Source organism: Notothenia rossii, assembly GCF_949606895.1.
Source record: "Notothenia rossii genome assembly, chromosome: 3".
Lineage (NCBI taxonomy): Eukaryota > Metazoa > Chordata > Actinopteri > Perciformes > Nototheniidae > Notothenia > Notothenia rossii.
Genome location: NC_136901.1, coordinates 56,746,883 through 56,762,347, shown reverse-complemented (window position 1 = coordinate 56,762,347; position 15,465 = coordinate 56,746,883). Strand labels below are relative to the sequence as shown.

The 15,465-nt window shown below is 39.9% G+C and overlaps 1 long non-coding RNA gene across 1 annotated transcript; it reads right to left on the bottom strand.

The window, feature by feature from the left end:
* Positions 1 to 4,509: 4,509 nt before the first annotated feature.
* On the bottom strand, positions 4,510 to 9,773 carry LOC307033245. Its single transcript, XR_013806431.1, has 2 exons — positions 6,536 to 9,773; positions 4,510 to 4,829 (listed from the first exon to the last, which is right to left on the bottom strand). It is a non-coding gene; the product is annotated as an uncharacterized lncRNA (long non-coding RNA).
* Positions 9,774 to 15,465: the final 5,692 nt, after the last annotated feature.

Here is a 15,465-nt window from a genome sequence, read left to right as displayed (position 1 = left end):
GTTTACATGATAAATACTAGTAACCTGGCATTTCGATGCCTTTTTCTCATCTAAACTATTCAGTATTTGTATCTCTCTATCATGACATAAAGACAAAACTCCTCTCCAGAACTGAGACACTTTTGCTGCCGCCATCACTGTTAACTGATTAACTGCTACAGCTGAAGACTTACTTTCCTCTTCTTTGAAGTCTCCTTATGTCCATGTTGTCTGGGGGAGAAAACATATCAAACCAAGAGATCTTCAGCTTTGATTTTCGCTGTATTAACAATGTCCTGAACACTTGGTGTGTGTGCCTTACCCAGGGCCGTTTCTAGCTTTTTGGGGGCCCTATGCAAGATGCTGTTTGGGGGCCCTAGTTTTGACAGTTTTTTTTAACCACAATGGGGGGGATTCCGAAGCCTTTCAGATGATCTGTGGAGATGCATCAATCTGTTACACTTTAATAGGAAAACAGGCTAATTTCACGAAAACCAAGCAATTGAAAATTTAAAAAAAATTATATTAAAAAGGTAAACAATAAGGCTCCTCTATGTCAATAAATGCAAGAGATGCAGCATTTAGTCAACAATTTTAATTTACATGTTTCATCTTCCTCAGACGTCACTCATTGGGAGTGATCGTTGAGCTGTAAGCATATAATGCTTCACCGAACACACAGTGGCGACTGGTCATTAGGGGCAGGTCGGGCACAGCCCCACCTAGTGTCAGCAGAAAGTATTACAAATAATGATTACAAAGAAATTCAAAAAATAAATAACAAAATATATAAAATATATTTTAAGATCATGGTTAATCATGTGATTCGTCTGTACATTGCTGTTTTAGTCTGTGTTCTTCTAATTAGTGTGTGCCCATTGAGCTGTTTAGAGCCATGTGGGACAAAACCCAATCATGCCCCTCCCTCTCACTGTCTAAGTGAACGGTGACTATAAAAACTACACTGCGCAAGCTCAGAGTATTGTCCTATTTAATGTGTGTGGCAAAAAAATAATGACCATAGGGGCACTGAGCTGCCATCCCCACCATACGTCATCTCACATAATTCAGAGCTGATTGGCTGTAAGTACGTGTGCCGCGAAAAGTGTGGTGTGTGAAGAGGAGGAGAGAGACGCATCCTAAAACCAGGAAGTAAGCTGCGCATGGCTTCCCTCCACAAAAAAGCAATGGTATTTCTCCATGGGATTTTAAAAAATTGCTCAAAATAAGATCTGTGAGAAACGTACCTGATAAATGCACGTTTTGTTCAGCTGGATAATATCCACATGTCTACCCTACTTTTATAATTTTCTAATCTTAAATCTATTGATTAGCTTTATGATAGACTTATGAAACTACAAGAAGAGAGGAGGAATTTTACAAAAAAGTAATACAGATTTTTGTCCAGAAGGATAGGCAAATAGACTTCATCTTCAAGTCAAGGTAAGACCGCAATTTTATTGAAAATGGGATCTTACTAAGAGAGAACAATTCAATATTTAAATGATAAAATTACATTTTTTGGGTATCCTTTTGTTGAAGAAGCTTTTGGGGCAGCTGTGGCTCAGTGGATAGAGTGCTGGGCTTCGAATCAGGGGGTAGCAAGTTTGAGTCCCAGTGCAGTCAGCATGTCGTTGTGTTCCTGGGCAAGACACTTCACCCCAAATTGCTCCTGTGGGGATTGTCCACAGTACTGAATGTATGTAAGTCGCTTTGGATAAAAGCGTCTAACAAGTGACATGACATGAAAATAATATGTTAATTTGGTCAAAATATTATATTTGTAAACCTGAAGAGTCAGTGCCTCACCAGCCTGAACCTCACTGCAGAAGCTTATATATAGACATCTAAGTTTTTTGTGCCCCACCACCTTTGTACATATAAAAACGCCACTGCGAACACAGGAGGGGGCTTGGCTGTCTACAAATAAAGACGGCTCATTTTAATTCCACCCAAATATATTGAGTCTGAACCCGAACTTTGAATTCTCTGCTCCCATCATAATCTTGGTGATCTTGTTAAAATTGTGAATGCAGAATTAAAAATACTATGTAACTAGTTTGCAGTTAATAAATTATCCCTTAATGTGGCCAAAACAAATTACATGTTATTCAATACAAAGTCTGAGAGTAGAAATGACTGCATTATACGGATTTGCAATACAGAGATAGAAAAAGTTGGTATGTACATTTTTAGGACTGCTTGTTGACGAAAAACTCAATTGGAAGCACCAAATAAATTATGTACAGACTAAACTGTCAAAAACAATAGGTATTTTGTATCATACTAAGAACATTCTTGAAGAAAAGATACTCTTTATAACAGTCTATTTCTCCCTTACCTTTACTACTGCTCCGAAATATGGGGAAACACGTACTCAACAAATCTACAAAAAATATTAACATCCCAAAAAAAAGTATTACGAATAGTCTGTGGTGTTGGTAAATATGAACACACAACTCCCATATTTAAAACAACTCAATCTATTAAAATGTGTTGAGATAGTACAGCTTAAAACAGTACTGATTATGCACAACATTTTCCATAAGAAAATGTCTAATAACATTCAAAAGCAGTTCTAAACCACAGCGTGAACATATGAATGTAAAAAAAGTCACTTGAAAATAAGTGTTCACAATGTTTATATGCAATTATGCATATATTATTATTATTATTCATTTGCCAAGTACATGTGTACATATGTATATATTTATATATAGTATTTTAATTTCCCAAAAAAGATAGTTGAAACTGCTATTGACATGTGCAGAAAATGACCCTATATCTAGTTTTCGTATATATATGCATTTATTGTTTTCCTGCCCTAACTTTTATTACATTTTTTCTCCTGTTTTCTTTTTTTCTTTGTACTCTTTCATTTCTATACGTTTTTGACGCAATAATGCCGCTGTATTAGGATGATGCACGTGAGGGCTACTTTCCACAAGCTAAGCTTCGGCCCTCCCGCTTCTACTAAATTTGTTCATCTTTGTGTATATGAATTAAACTTTTTTAGTTTTTCGGATGAATAAAAAAAAAAAAAAGACTTTCAGCTTGGGGGCCTCATAGTGGCCGCGGGGGCCCTATCCCCCCGCATAGTCCGCCTATAGCAAAAAACGGCCCTGGCCTTACCTCCACTACCGGCATCACTTCATACAACAGATCTGAGCTGTCCAACTATGGCAACACTCCTTGAACATGCGCCCGCTATGTGAGAATCTGCCTTGGTACAAAGTAGCAGTGAAAACATGGTACGGAGTTTCATTGATTTGGGCATTCTCTCAATAAGCAAGTGGAATGGATTTGATAGTGAAGCACTGACACAGCGCTCTACAAAGTGCGGCGAGTGGAGAGACCGATTCACGGACTTTCCACATGGTAGAAGTGGGGGGGTCTAAACTAATCATTTCAAAAAGTGGGGGGGACTTTTCGGAAAATACACAATCCAACCTGTTCAACAGAAGAGAATCAGTTATATTGTTTGTACACATGGTACTTTACATATATCTGTTTGTTTAAGGTGTCCAGGTGATGCAGACAAGCTGGACCAGAGAGTGAGAGAGATAACTGGACTCCTCACAGCAGTGAACTTCAGCACAGGTATAAAGACTCTATTTTTCATACTGTACAAAGAATCAAGAAAGATATTGGTTTAAATGAATGAAGTATTGACTTTAATACACTCATATACATTCCATTAAACAGTACTAGATCATACACATCAGTTAAGTTGAGGGGTTTTTCCATGCAAAAAGTTACATTTTAGATGTTAACAAGTAATATGATTTTGTCAGCATTCTAATTTATTGTATTGAAGGCAAAGATATTTAACACAGTGAGAACTGCTACTATTTATCTCTCAATATTGTCTGTAAAAAACGTGGTAAAAGTTATTCTTTCAGTGAGACAACAGAGCAAGCTTCTACAGTTGCACTACATTTTGATAACAACATACATTTCAATGTTGATGAACTTCATACTGTTCATTCATAATCTGATTGTCTTTGTAGCTCGCTGTTGAAATAAAAAAAAAACATTACAATTACAAAATAATTATATCTACAGCCCCTAAACACGAAACACACCGCTTTCATAAATAACACACTTGTCCTGCAATAATATGTTTTATATTTCCTGCCTGAAAGACACGACATGCCTGAAAGACACGACATGTTCTCCTTCTCTGAGGGTCAAGAAGAACATCCAAGAGGAAAATTAAAAGCTGATGCTATGAGATTTTAAGACCAGTACACTAAGAAACTACTTTTATTGTAAAAACAGTCAGCTGATCGAATGCACACCAATTTCCACATCTACACTCCATCAGCTGATTATTTCTATTTGCCTCGCTTTATGAGCTTCACATCACTTGTGCCTTGAAAAAACCATAGGGGCACTGAGCTGCCATCCCCACCATACGTCATCTCACATAATTCAGAGTTTGCAATGTCACAAATAAATGGGGCCAATCTTCAGTCAGATGTGAATGTGTAATCTAACATTTTCAGTAAGAATAATTGACAAAAGGAGTGCAAATACAAATACAATTTATTGAAATGTGAACCAAAAGTTAATCAAACATGTTTTAAATAAAAAGCACATATGGACAGAAGGTGTAAACCTATTAAATGTATAAGTAAACACATTTAGTCAAATAAAGTGACAGACTAGGCCTGTGCAGTTGGTATCAGCTTTGCCCAGCATGGGCTCCTCCATCAGGCCTGGTCCTCCTCGCAGAGGAAAGACCCTCAGTCCTCTCCAAACCAACAGACAGGACGTCCATCACACGGAGGTTTCTCCCTGAAGTCTCTGCAGCTTTCTGGACACCACGCTGTCTCAATCCGTCCACACTGAATATGAGAGGGGGAAAATGAAAATAATAAATGCTTTAGACCAGGGGTTTTCAAAGTGTGGGTAGGTGAGCCTCCCCTCAGAGAACATAAGAACAGCCGCGACCCCCCCTCCCAATTATTATTGCTATTATTATTATTATTATTGCTGTTGTTGCTATAATGCAGGGGTATTCAATTGCATTTCAAAGAGGTCCAGTAAGAGAAAATGTAATAAAATGCTCTGTTTTCGCTGTCTACTTTCCGCCATTTGAAATTACTCCGACTGTTTCTCTCTTCTTGTCTCGTCTCTGTGTGTGTGTTTGAATCTATCGTGCTGACTGCACCGATTTGATTGGCTGAGTAGCATCACCTCCTTAAAACATTAAACAATAACTTTTTTAAACCTTTTTATTTTTATGTTTTAAACATATTGTATAAAACTCCCCCACTACTTGGACTATTCCTTGCACCCCTCTAGAATAAGCCCGAATGGTCTCAACCATATTGGATCAGTAACGTGCACTTGTTATTATAACAAGATCACAAGGATGCTGGTAGCGATCGGAAAATTGAGTGTTGTTCAGTTTGTGTGTTGTCGAACATGAGTGTCCGTGCATGAAAATATACCACACACAATTGCATACAATTGCATGTTCAATTCACTACCCTGGAAGTTAATACAGTTTTTAAAGTTGGAACAGCCTGTGGACAGCCGTTCTTCCTTGCATGTCAGTCGCCGACACCTTCTTACAGAGGACAGGCACATCTAGCTGCAGCACGACCCGTATATTTCCGCACGCCGTGTTCTCAAGACATATATTTTTTAACATTTTCAACATGGTGGATAAATCCTTATATGCTCCCGGCAACACACTGAACGTCAACTTTGCCTCCTTATTAGACTCACCCCTACTTTAGTGGGAACAATGAGTCTGCGTCTTTGATGCACAGAGGAATAAACGCAGATCATCCTCTGGCTGCAGCCTTTACCGGCACTTGCTTTGATCAAAGTCAATGCGGAAAACCTGCACTCACACAGGTAGGTGGAGGTGAAGGGAATGAGCACTTTTACAGCCTTTTTGGCGAGGTGGGGGAACTCGGTCTCCACAGACAGCCACAAGTGGGCAAGTGTCACTTTACTCGTCTTTTTCTCGTTCTTTTGTGTCTCACGCTGCGCCTCCCCTGTAGCTCTCTGGCGCCCCCCAGGGGAGGCGCGCCTCACACTTTGAAAACCGCTGCTTTAGACAATAAGAAACATAAAGTTGACTGTTGAGTTGCTCAGTTTTTTTAGATTGTCAATACTATTACTGTATAACTAATATATCAGGTTAAGAGGCACCTTCAAATAAAGATTGGTCTTTAAATGCATGTTGTCTTTTGAATTGTTTGTCTAAAGTCAAGGATCTAGAACTGGTACTTAGTTTTAATGATACAATCTGGTTATTATGCTATTTGGAGGATGCCTCACAGGTAAGAGCACTAACTAGCTACCATCACATGTACCTTAGCTTGACTTAAATGTATTAAACGTATAATTAAGTGATATCAAAATATAAATAACTAATGTCATGCAAACATATTAATATTTGCTTGATTCCAGTGTTGAATTTAGCACAATTGCATACAAACGTTAAGGGATTTTAAGATTCTGAAGTATTATGCTAAAAACTCAATAACTTAGATTATTATTTATAGTTTTCCTGAATAGTTTCATGTCCGCTTACCTTAGAAACGTAAAATGCCACGGCAGTGTGCAGATGGGGAGCATGTTAGCTTAGCTTGGTAGCTTCAGCTAGCTCTGGAACTTTCAGCTCGGTGGCAGGAGGTCCCGCCTCGGCTCTGCCTCTTTGCCCTTATTTGGAGTAGGCGGGAGTTGAACTCTGACGTCAGTGTCGAGCCGTTAGTGGCCGACTCCGCCTTCTAAGGGCAACTCTGCAGAATCCTATGGGTGACATCACGGACCCTACGTCCATTTATAATCTGCATATAAATCTGCAGAAACATTTAAAAAAATACCGACACAATAAAAATGTTACAAGATATAAAGTCAAAATGTGCTCCTACTGTAGCTGGAACTTTTACAGAGACAGATTTGAGTACTTTGACACAATAGTACAAGATGCATTTACGAAACATAGTAAAGCATTGTTTTTAATATTTATATGCTAAAATTTGCAATAGAAATGTTTATTTTTAAGGGTTGGATGGATAATACATTTAAATCTAAACTACATAGCATCGCAGTAATATGTCCCATATTGTCCCGCAAAAACACACTCTTTGTCCCAGATGTGTCTTTTTGGTACCTGGTCCCCCTACTCTCAACCAGGGGCGCCGTAAGGAGGTGAAAAGTTATGATGATTCTAAGGGCCCGTGACTGAAAGGGGCCTCAAACATTTTTAGAACATCAAGAAAAAATATTTAAGTAACCTTTCATCAATCATCAATAGGGGTCTAACGGTATCCGTATTCGTCCCGTACCGTCACGGTTCGGACGTCACGGTTCGGCACACGGCGAATACGCCTTTTTTTACGAGTGGGAAAAAAGTCTGTCACTCAGGGCAGTATTACACTATATATAGTCCAGGGGGCGGTATTGCGCCTAAAAGCCAGCCGCCCGTAAATAACAAATGAAGAACAAGAACAAAACACAACAAAACGAACACAATACATGAAGAAGAAAAGTTAGTAGCTATGGCGAGTTCACATAACACAGGAGCTACAGTAGAAGACCTAACCTGCTTCTTTTAAATCAGGTGTGTGGGAACATTTCGGGTTCCCTGTGGACTACAACAATGATGGGGTGCAAGTTGTGGATCGGACGAGGACGATGTGTCGGCGTTGTTCGACAGCGGTGTGGTATGCTAGTGGTAACACGTCAAACATGCTCAATCACATCCGAGTCAGTCTCAGTCCCCAGCGAGAGGGTTTTCTCGACGGCAGGTGACATAGTTACCGCCAACAGATCTGCCCTCACTACTGACAACGTAGACAAACTCATCTTTTTGAAAAAAAACTTGAAAATAGAGTAAAGCTTGAGTACCTTTATTTAGGCATAATGGCTTCACACAGTCACAAGTTAATTACACATGTTAGACATTGCTCCTAAAGGTACAGATTTCATTTTAAAAATATATTATTTCATTGTATTTATTTTATATTTTACATCAGGAGATGTTATACAGTTCTGTATTGCCTTTTATTGATTGTGATTGACACTTTCTTATTATTTATTTTAATATTTTCAAGACATTCTTTTTAGTTGTACAGCTTATTTAACCTTTTTGTTTGACGTCAGCCATTATAAATAATATGGCCATCTGAGTGTGTGTGTTACTGTTTGTGGTTTGTTTTTAACTGTGTAATACAGTTAATGATTCCAAATGTTAGAGTTCCTTATTTTCATACCAAAACTTGCACTACTGTTAAAAATAAGTAACAGCAAAAAAAATTATGCATTTGGGACTTTTTTTTGCTTTTCATTGTTGTACCGAACCCGTACCGAACTGTGACCCCCAAACCGAGGTATGAACCGAACCGTAACTTCTGTGAACCGTTACACCCCTAATCATCAATAATTAACATTAATATAACATCATATTGATAATGTACTCACTAAACTTACAATTCATTTAACTTATTTTCTTCCAAAAGTTAATTATCCAAAGCCTCTGAACACCCCCCTCTATTTACATGTAATGGTTTGGTCCTGCCTCCAAACGCTGTGCGGCACCGCACTTTCTAGCAGAGATTAGGCTTGTTTGAGACAAGCGAGACCTGCGCAGTTGCGATCAACGTCTTGCTAATGCGTCGCATGATGGTTAATCATTTTGTCCGACTTGCTCTGGAGGCTCGCCTACATGAGACGTTGAAATCTTGCGGGACAAAGACGCCCGTAGCCTTGAGAGCGAGGCGGCGCAGTTCCTCTCCACGCGCTGCGGAAGCGAAATGCTTGATGGGAAACGACTCGCTGGTATCTCGAGCTGAGCGCTCATTGGTGGTTTTTACCACGTGCTGGTGATGAAACTCTCCAATTGGCTCGGCAAAAGTTTGTTGTTGTTTTGTGTCAGTTTTACGTCGCCCCCCCATTAACATTTTTCATCATTGTTCCACAATGTTTGTCATCATGAAATGAATATCCTTACATTTTATACTATACTTGCACTGCTTACCGTTTTAATACTTTATATATCTTAGCATATTCATACACACTTTTCATACTGCTCTCAGGCTGCTGTGTATATCTAGTGTACTCATACCCCTCACTGTTTATTCATAATTCAATTAATTATATATTTTATTCTGTAGATTGTGTACATTACTTTTCACTTTACTGCTTGTTGCACTCCTGGTTGGAAACTAAACTGCATTTTGTTGTCTTAGTACCTGTAATCTGTGCAATAACAATAAAGTTGAATCTAATCTTGAGCAGGAACAAATGTATTTACTGAGTACATATCTGACATTAACGATTAAACACATTTGTGCATTCTTTATAAATGCAAACCGAGTCAAGCCGACTCCGGAGGTGGCGGTATGCACCTTAAAGTTGTTTGCAATCCGCCAAAAGACCGAGAGAAGAAGAAGAAGAAGAAGAAGAAGAAGAAGAAGAAGAAGAAGAAGAAGAAGAAGAAGAAGAAGAAGAAGAAGAAGCCGACTCGGAGCTGTCCGACTTCAGGCGAGCTTTTTGAGACCTCCCCCGGCTGCGATCGGCTATTCTCGTCTACTTTCGAGGCGAGCCGCAGCTCGTCTCAAACAAGCCTACTGAGAGCATGTGAGGAGCCCTCATTGTTCATGTGCAAATTTGGTGTGTTGGAGGAGGGGCTCTGTAAGGAAGTGGCAGATTTTCTCCGGTCGTGTATTTTCAAATTCTAGCGATCTCGAGCCGGTTTCTCAAACTTACATACTCTACCTTTAAGAGGTCATGTATATTTAAAGTGGACCTATCATGCTATATTTGAATAATTTAGTGTAAGACCATACCTATATACCATTTCGCTCAATTTAACACTGTCTTTGCATGGGCTGATTCATTCTGTGAGAACAGCACCATCTACAGGCCTGGCATATGTACTACAGCTTCTCCAGCGCTTTCGAACGGCAATGTCCGTGGCTGTCTCCTCCTGATTGGTGGAGTTGGCCCAATAGCCGTAGCGCCACTTCTGTGACGTCATAGAAGTGTTCAAATCTGGATCAGTCTGTATAAGATCCGTTGCAGCCCCTTTTTAAGAGATTTGGGTATGGAGGAAAATAGAGAGGGTTGTGTTTTCTGACACTTGGTGAGTTCCCTGGAACACCGGGGACACATATTCATGTATAAAAGACGTACAAAAGTGCCTTTTGCATGATAGGTCACCTTTAAGTTATATTTATTTTGATTTTTCAATGTTGCAATCCAAAAATGTTATTAAAAAGACATGTACACCATAAAAGATGACTATTGAGGTCTATTGTCAGGAATGTTAGTGTTATATCAAATAGTGAATTCTACTGCTGCAGAATGTTGCAGTAGAATGTTGCACGTCTGCACAGTGTTATATGTTCACCGCTCAGTGTCAGTAAATATTGTGCAGTTAGTATTGGACTACAAGATAGATGCAAGCCTGTACAGGTAAAGTTATTTAAAGCATAAATGAGTCGGTTGGGTTGGGAGGTGTGGTTACAGCATTGTGCCTGGTGGTGGGGCCCAATGTGATATCTTTTCATGGGACCCAAAATCCCTGGCGGCGCCCCTGCTCTCAACTCTCTACTATCGACTGGCTGAATACACTTCTTTAGTTACTGAGAGATTTACGAGGCATTTAAATGCTTTGTTCATATTTTCTTCATCAGTTCGTTAGTTTGTCAGCCTCTTTCTTTCTGTTGCTTCATATTCTACTTTTCCACCTTCCTTGATTCTCTCTACCGCTTCATTTGTTTCTAACCAATTGCTCTGTCTTTGTCTCTCGCCTACATATGTGGTATATGGCACAGAGAATATGGCAGAAATAGAACAAGTTATATATATCCAGATGCCATGCCATACATGTCAACCATGCAGCAGGTGACATTTTAATTGATGGTTTCTCTCTGTCTCTGTCTCTCTTGAACTTGCACTAATACACACACACATACATACACACACACGCGCACGCGCGCGCGCACGCGCGCGCACACACACACACACATTTATATTCTCTCACATCACATGTAAAGCATCAGTGGCTTCAGATAAAAGAAGGGAATGTTAAAAGAGGGCAAAAAGATAGAGTATCAGAAGTGTTCAATGTTACAGCGTAAAGTCTTTCCATAAATACACAACCTTTCCATTTCTGCATTAATCCTTTCGGGTTATTTCAAATTTACACGGCAGTATTAAATTAAATGTAGGAGATTTATGTGGCTTTATGGTACGGTGGCGACAGGTACAAACTGGCAAACGCTGCAATAAGCTGAAAACACAACGTAACCAGTGGACAATAAAAAGTGATGCACACAGCTGGGACCAGGCCAGTTGATATTTGGCCAATTGTCACTGGAAACTTAAAATGTATGTTTTATTGTCGCTTGTGATCGCATGATGCCTTCCGACAATATTACAGATCTGTTGTAAGCAACCTCGCTAACATAGCTTACTAGGGGTGTAACGTTTCACAAACATTTCGGTTCGGTACGTACCTCGGTTTTTAGGTCACGGTTCGGTTCGGTACGTTTTCGGTACAGCAGAAAAAATTATCACAAATTATAAAACGGACAAGTCAAATCAAGCAATCTGATTGGTTCTTAGCCGTGATATACTGAGCGTATACCACGGGTAGAATTGTAAGTTACTTTTCACAACAAGTCAGTATCCCTCCGCGTCTGAGAAAAACAGTATACAGTTGGGCTCAAACTGGAACAAGAAAGCAGCGGAGAAGTAGCGGTGCAGAAACCCTCCTTTTTACGCAGCGGTCCATACATAGACATCAAACGGCAAAACATATTCAGTGTACAGTTCCTTTGGCATTAGGGCAGGGATATCTAGATACTCTCCAAGGTTTGACATAATGAATTGTGCTACTTTTCAAGCAAGCAGCGATGTTTTCAAATCTGAAATCAAAGAGGTCCACAAAAACGCTATCGACCAATCAGATTGCTTGATTTGACTTGTCCGTTTTATAAATATATTTACATTTCGTCCGTTACGAAAAAAACTTACAAAGCATAAGATGGAAACATTTAAGATTAACTTCAACCTCCGGGGGGGGGGGTCTTACTATGGAGGAGTGGATTGAGGAGTGCCTATCTCCAGAAAAAAAGCACCTAAACGACGACATGCAGAGCTACGTGAAGAGCAGGTAGACCAACTGGAAAAGTAGCACCATTCAAAAGCTTTCTGATGCGGGTCTTGAAACAAAGCAGAGAAATGATGACCGTTAATGGCCACAGGTGTGAAAGCTCTCTCCAGAGCGACTGGAAGCCGAATCTCGAGGACAATAGAAAGTGGAGCAATATTCTCGCCACGCCAAGCAACAGCCTAGAACAACATCAACCTATACAAGTAACCACGTAAGCCATTCTACTGATGCTGGACAGTTTTTCAGTGGGTGCACAATAAACGGCAATATACACATTAATGTAAATAAATAGCCAAATAATCGATCAACGCTCTGTCTAATATGTTCGCTAGCTGTTAGTGTTGATGCATAGCAACCACCTCGCACTATGTTTCGTGCAGAAGGCAACGGAGGGACTATTTTATTTTGAACATCATTATTTACTAATTAAAAATAGTTAATTTGTAGTGTGTATTTTTCTTTCATATTGCCACACTTGGTAACCGTTTTATAAAAGCAATAGCTCACTTCAGGCCGTGATATATGCTCATTATATCACAGCTAAGGGGCGTGGTTCGGCCCGACGCGAAGCGTGAGCTATTGCTTAAACCTAACATATATATGTTTTTTGTTGTAATTATTATTAAACTGTGAATAATGTATTCACTCAAATAAATACAAAATATAATACAATAAACATTAAGGTGCAGCATTTCGATGAACTGAAATAATCTGTATTTGAACTGTGCTGAACTAGTACCTAATTAGCCAGTTTGACATTATGACTTGCTTGTCATTGTATTTTCATGTTTTTTTAAAGAAAAATTAACTTGTCCACATTGCTTGCCAAAAGGGCTGATCTGCTGGCACTAACAATGTCTCCTGATGTGGAGAACACCCTCTCGCTAGGGACAGAGGTAGCAGATACAGCCAGGTAGCGCTTTGCTAACATGGCAACATAAGGATATTTGGCGTTTGTAATAGCTTTGGCTCGGTCTGAACTTTTTGCGAGTGGTGGAGGCTTAAATGCTAGTGGGAGTTGGGTTTGCGCTTCAGTCTTTTTTCTTTTGGTACTGGTGATATTCACGTTCGGGTGATGCCTTTTCAAATGAGTGTGCAAGTTTGATGTATTGCCAGCCGCGTAACCAATTTTAGTTGAACAATGCCGACAAACAGCTTTGGTTCGGTCCACCTGTCTTTGTCCGTCATCCTTGTACGTAACTGCGAAACCAAAATGTTCCCAAACCGGAGACTTCAACGATGCTGGAGGATTTTCCAGCTCAACTTTATCTGCGTTCGCCATTTCGACAGTTCCAGAAATTACTGACTAAATTGGAACGCATCCCTGTGACCAGCTCTCATAGTATGCCTCTCGTCCAATGAAATGACTTGGTCGCTCTATGACGTGTTGAACCCAATGTGAGCAAATTACTCTGAATGCTGAGACGCAGCACCTGAGATAACTTCCAAGAAGTTGTTCACGTTCTCAATTTTTTACGTTTAACGTTATATTCGTTCGGTACACTTCGGTACACACGTGTACCGAACCGAAGGGCCCGTACCAAATAATTTTGGTACGGGTACGTATACTGTTACACCCCTATAGCTTACCTAGTCATTTTAAATATACTGACAAAACATTTACAAATATGGGGAAGTGGGGAAAAGACCATTGGCCCCCCCACTTTACACCCCTTCGCTGATGTGGCATCATGTCTGCTGTGACCCTACTGCAAGTTGTCCGCTTCTGTATTTGTACGAACAGAACCAGTGTCACACTTGGTCGATGTAGAATGATATTCTTCTTTTGGTATTAAAGGAATGTGTGTGAGTGTGTGCTCTTGTAGTGTGCACAGTTTTGTGTATCATGTCTTCACAGCACACCGGTGTGTTGGAGGGAAGTGGAGGAGAGAAGACGTTCGCATGAGTGTATGGCAATCTTGTAGCTTACAGCTTTTACACTCTGTTGCACTGGGAAGCATTCAAGAGTCAGTGTACCACATCATTACTGAAACACGCTAACACACACACAAAGACACACGCATTGGTCTTTAGACGATCACAGACAAAGGTCTGGTGTCACCTGTTTTGCTTCCCTCAACAAGGTCCTCTACCCTCTGAAAAAAATTAAACGATTCAAATAGATTTAATGTTCAAAAAGCTCTTTATTTGTATCATATTGTCTGTGCTGCAGCGCCTCTATTCACCCTCTGTCTGAAACCAGAGCCCAGTCTGCTCTGATTGGTCAATCGCTTACACATGCGTCGGAAAGTCCTGCCCCTTAGCCTATTACATACAATGAGTTGGAGTGCTAGCCAATAGTGTTACCTAGAGATGCCATTATGTTATGGAAGTAAACAAAAGAGTCCAATAGAGTGACCGAAGTGACCCGTCGTAAAACCCGGAAGTAAGTTAGCATTTTTAGCACTTCCGGTTCCTTCCTCAAAAAGCAATGCATTTTTTCCATAGGGTTTTGGAAAATAGCTCGAAATAAGGTCTGTGGTTGACACAAATTTAAGAGATAAATCACGTTTTGTTCTACGACATTAAATACATCAGCAGTGACCCCACTGGGGATTTTTGAAGAGTTTACGTGTCTGAAAAACGATGGTTGTTACCGAGTGGCTGAATAGCACTACAGAAATTGTCGAGGCCGTTGTACGTCATTACGCCGAACACGTAAACACTCCCGCTAAGTTTGTTTTCCCCTGTGTTCTGCTTGAAAGCAAGTACCTGCCTATCTTTAGTATCTGTATATCTATATCTGACCATTAGAATCTGTATTTTTGAAATTGTCGTTTTTAACACCGTAGTTTTACATATTATAGAATAATTAATTATCAGTGTTTTCCAATTTTACTCGGCAGTTCGTTTCGTTAGCTAACGTTAGCTAAAGCTAGCGCTACTAGTTAGCTACGCAATGGTTTGTTGCTTTGCTCCGGGTTGCAGCCACAGGTCTTCGCATGAAACGTGCTTGTTCTATCGTTTCCCGGCCAATGTTTTCCAAAGGAGAGTCTGGATTCGTGCCATGAGGTAAGCTGACATTACGTTTTTGTCCATGTCACGGTGAAATGTAAATGATGGGTAGTGACTGTATCGCCGTTTTAGAGATGGCGCTACTGAAAAGACCGCAACATAAGTAAAGATAATGAATACATCCTATTAAAACCTGTGTGGCTTATATGATAAGTCTAATTAGTACAAGCAGCATAACGTTTGACCATGTAACTAAAGATTGTAGTCAGGAAAATCAGTTTGACATATTGAACTAATAACAAATCACCTCTGGCTGGCAGAGAACTCTCTTCTCAATAGCTGCTCTTGGACGTAAAATCACATGTACATTTTACATTTATATT